This window comes from Pyrus communis, chromosome 5 (assembly GCF_963583255.1).
Source record: "Pyrus communis chromosome 5, drPyrComm1.1, whole genome shotgun sequence".
NCBI lineage: Eukaryota > Viridiplantae > Streptophyta > Magnoliopsida > Rosales > Rosaceae > Pyrus > Pyrus communis.
In genome coordinates, this window is record NC_084807.1 from 17,298,698 (window position 1) to 17,303,959 (window position 5,262).

The window sequence follows — 5,262 nt, forward strand, 5'->3', positions numbered from 1 at the left end:
GGTAGGAGGAGGAAAAGTGTCGGGCTGAATGGACCCTTCACCTCTAGTGTCCTATTGAAAAATACAAGTGAGGAGCTAGTGCAAATATTGAGAGAAATAAACATGAAAAGGAGTTGGGTACTTAAAAGAATCGAACTTGTACCTCCAATTCCTTAAGGGTAGAGTCAAGAATGGGATTGTCTTTCTGATACATCTTTGCTCCCAATGGCTCTTCCCTTGAAACAAAGGTTGGTTTTTTGGTTCCTTGAGGCCCTAGTTGCAGTAAATGGTCAATTTATATTCCAAGGTAAAGTGAAACCAGCAAAGGAAAATAGAAGATTGCTTACTAGACGATTTTTGCTTCTTCTTGTTCGCCTTAGTTGGAGAAGTGGTAGAGGCAGAGGGAGCTTTCGAAGCTTTAGAAACCTGTGCCCTTGCCTTTTTCTTAGTTGGAGTTGCCCGATGTGTAGGCTGTTCTTCAGGCTCGGACTCCAAAGTCTCCACCATGGTTGTTCTTGCCCACCTAGTAGACCGAACCTCCACCTCAGGCTCAACCTTGCCCTCTGATTCTCCAAATAACTCAGAGACATTGCCACCCTCCCCAGCGCCTTGTCTCTCCACCTCAACTGCAGCTTCTTGGAGGACGAAGACGTCTGCAACTTCTTCATCTAGCCCGACACCCCTCTTTAGTGTGACCTTGGGCTGCAAGATCAAAGTAACCAAAGAAAGGATTAGTGGAAAACATATTATAAAATAATCATAAAATACAAATGAGAAATGACAAAGATTACCTATTAGAAAAAGTTGGTTTTTCTGATGGACCATCTTCTTCCAGTTTTCAAGTTCACCAGAGGAAGGGAATGATTTGATAGATAGTTGCTCGAAGAGACAATTGTGGGCTTTTATAAAGTCACCTCCATACTTTTTGGACCACCTAGTCTCCCACCAAGTAGAGAAGGTTGGAGTACACTCAAAATTGAGAGCTATAAACTTGCAGGCAATCTTGCTCATGACTTTAAGATTGTGTCAAGCAACTCGAAATATGACTTCTTGTGAAGAGTGAAGACGGTAGGACGTGCTGCATTGCACAGAATAAAAAATAGGGCTGGAATAGCTTACCAAAAGCTTAGCTACCTACTGCTAAAGTTTGGATGTTAGACCTCCAGCCCGCGTTCATAGGAATCGCTCTTCACACCCAAGCCAGGTCTCTCTACTGGATGCAACTGATGAACTTTTCCTTGTAGAAGGCATTAACATCCTCCCCAAAAGTGTCTTAAGAGGCTTGGTCAGAGAACCAAGGATATCTCCTAAGCACTGAAGCTCCCCGCTCCAAGTTTGCTTGAGTCCTACAAACTCTGAAAAAGTAGAGGCAACAGAAGGTATAATGGTTGGTAGAAGAAGCCTCAGCCAAAATTTGGGCAGGAGCAACACCTTAAGGGAACTCCAGCTTGGGTGCCCAAAGCTCGGGGAAGTACCATTACATCCATAACTAAATCATCCAAGTCGACTCGATGAGATTGATCTCAAAAGGCTTGTCTTTGGTCACCTCATACAAAAGATGGTAGAGATAAGCAAGGAGGAAGGGACTCGTGGCCACATCATCAAAGTGATGGAAAACTTCCACCAAAGGGATACACTCGACCTTCACTCCCTTGGACTTGTTGGGGAAGACATGCTTATTGAGCCAATACAGAAGGAAGTACATGTGTTCTTGGTCTCGGTTAGCATTAAAAGATGAGGGGCCAAAGTTCTTCTTAACAAATGGGATGAATCCCTTGAAAGAAGTCCTTGAGTTCTTAAAAGTAGAGGAATTATACTCCAGACGAGTCATTAGATCAGAGGTGCCAGAACTCTCAGCAATTGGGCAAGAAAGAGGAGACCAGTCGTGGATGACATCCACAACTCTACCCGAGGGCCTTAGCCAGAAGACTTGAGCCATGTCAAGAATGGTCGGGGACATGGGGCCCATCCTGAAGTTAAAAGTGTTGGACCCCGAATTCCAGAAGAGGAGATCCGTGGTCAACAGTTCAGGCTTAGCAATTACAGTAATCTTGGACAACATAATTAGCTTGTATATACCATTGTTCATCCATTTCTTCTTAAAGGTGGGCTTGAGCTTATTTATCCACTGCACCCAAGCTTTATCATTCATCAAAGGAAATCCTCGTCGATGGGTAGACCATTTGGAGGAAGAAATGCCAACTTCGACCAAAAATGGGTTTGGGGTGAACCAATTCGCCTTGGGCATGTTGTTTTCCACGACAATGGGGACCTGAGAAGTTCATGCAGGTCCCAAGGAATGCACTCCTCCCTCTTCAAAGAAAAGTGAGGTCTGAATGCCAGCCTGATGGTGGTAAAGGCTGTTAAGGAAACGACCCATAGTGGCAATTCTTTCACCAATCTCGTAGAAAGTTTGAGTTTGAGCAACTTTGGGTAACATTGGATAATCTTAGAGAAGATAGAAAAAAAAAATTGAAAGCAAAGAGCAAGAATGAGTAGAGAGCAAGAGAGTACTGGGAAGTTATGGAAATTCGAAGGTTTGAGATTGCTAAAGTACTTGGCTAAAGGATTTAAGTGAGGATTATATAGTAAATGGTTAATTAACGTTGGAAATCATGCGTTAGTGCAAAGGTTTAGTTAACAACGGCTGTCTTAAATGGTGCATGTCCCGAGTGAAGGCATGCGACGACTGTTTAATCATCATTAACGCCTTGATTTGCAAGCTCAACAATTATTAAAGGGGGCACTGTTTGGGTTAATATTTAAATATTGGTTAAAGGATGACTTACCCAAAGCCCAACATCAAGCCCATGAGCAAACTGAAGCCTTCTCAAACCAAAACACAAGCCACATGTCTATAATTGAAATGACAAGTGATGAAGACTAACCTACTATTAGCCAAAAAACACTTTCCAGTGGCATTGCTAGTAAAAAGTTGATGACTCACTACCCTCAAAGTGTTTTCAGGCAAAAGCAAAGCTACAGCAGTCGGACCAAACTACCTATAAAAGGAAGAAGAGACAACGGGGACAAGAACACTCAACCAATCAAGCAAACAAACATATAAACTCTGCTTTCAAGCCAAATTTGCATCCAAAAGCTGAAATCAACCCAGATTCAATCATTTTTAGCGATAGTTCTCTGAAAATGCTATCTCTTGTCTAGTATAAAAGCTCTGCTACCTCCCTTAGTGTTGTAGTATCGATTCCCTCGAGTAAACTTGTTTACTATCCATCCCTTTTTAGCATATAAACCCTATAAATACAAAGACAAGTGACTGCAAGAAGTTCAACCTTGCCAAGGTGAAATCTTGCCCGAAGCTTTTTGTTTGTTTTCTAAATTAGTAGATCTATTGCTTAATGCATTCTCCAGCATTATTCAAGTTATTTCCACCTGTTTTTCTATTTTAAGAGTTTCATTTGCATCTGGATGCGGTTAGTTTAATGGATATGTTTTCATTAAGAGCAGTCTAGGACCAAACAAATAACTTAAGGGGCTCTGGACTCCCTTCATTCGAACATACAAGATTATGAACTAAAAGTCCTTGTTTACAAGGCAAGAAAAAAACTTAATGCATACTTAACCCATCTGTGACAATCCTTTGATAACAAGAAGTTGGAGTAACTTGGGCTTTTAATTCGACCCATGTGTGTTAAATGTTTGTGGGGTCTGATATAGATTTGTTTTGTCCTTATGATTACATGTGAAGCCCTTTTGATTAAATAATAGTATAGTATGGATTTTGGTTGAATTAAACTTAGTCGAAGCCCTTTTATTAAAGCTAGGAAAAATTTAGGAGGACTCACTTAAAAAGAAAGTATCTGAGGACTTGCTTAAAAAATGCTCATCCTGCCAACCCATCTCAAAACCCCGTTTACTAAGAGAGAGAGCAATTGTATATTCTACGGAGAAAAGTATAGTGGCTTTTGGGTTTCATCTGAAATGGGAGAAAGTGACAAGGAGAAAGGGTGGGATGAGGAAGGCATGAAAGTTCTAAGATGGGTACTAATTTAACCTAGAGGGAGCTGAATAGGTTCCAACTTAAAAATCCAATTCAATTTTCAGTTTCATTTTTATATCCACAATACATATCAAATTATCACTCATATGCATTAAAATGATAAATAAAATGTGCACACAGGATTTAGGATTTAACGAGGCAAGGCCCACCACTGGAAAAATTCTCGAACTCCCAAGCTTGGACAAACACTAAAAGAAATGAGTACAGAAAGACTTACAAAAATCATTAACTAGACATGCATACTAATAGGCAGTTTTGTCTCCGTGTTTTGCTACTTGATCTCTTGTCAGCCTTCGAGTGAAAGTGGCATGACATTAACGCGGCCGTCAATCACTATCTCCTAAAACTTTGTAAGAGAATGACACAATCATGTAGAATATATGTCAGGTGAAATGATTTTTCAAAATTACCCAATTATAAAAATCACAAGCACATGTTCATAATTGATTTTAATTAAAGTCTGAATAAGAACAGTGAAGAAAAACTGAATTTTGTCTTTTAAAATCACACGGCTAAAACAGTTTTTCTCTGTGTCTATTAGCCTAATTATGCGACAAGAACCAAATATCTATAAATAAAGCCGGAGGCTCAATTTGGCGTCACCGGCTTCGACAAAAAGAATTGGACCAAATTGCCCCGTAGCCAAAAAAATTCAAAACCTGCACAAAATAATATATCAAATCATGCAAGGGTAAGTTGGTAATTTGGTCATCATAAAATATAATATAAATATAAATGGGGAGAGAGAAAATAATAAAAAAATGAAAAGGAAGAGATAAATGAATAAACAAATGACAAATTTGATGGTGCTCACATAATGGGGAAGAAAAATATAATAAAAAAATAAGAAAAATCATGAATATTGTGTTCAAAACATCTTAAGAGGCGCATGGAGCAGGTGATAAAAAAAGAAAATAATGAAAAAAAAAAAATATTGAAGCAATTCACGCATATAAATATATTTAAAATGTCTAAGTCGCATGTGCCGCGCTGTGATTCAAAAAATTTCTTTTGCATGCGGTTGTTTATTAAATATTATTTCTCAATTTTTAAACACTTAAGAGGTGCGTAGTGCTAGTTATAAAAAAGTCTCTCGCACGCACATAATAATGTGATTCAATTAGTTGTCAAATGATCATTTTTTTTTTGAACAAACGATGTTATCTACACTAAGAGGAGGGAGTGGGCTTAGCCTCACAATGGGCTAGCAATCAGTTGTTTATTAAATATTATTTTTTTCAATCTTAATGTAAATTCAATAA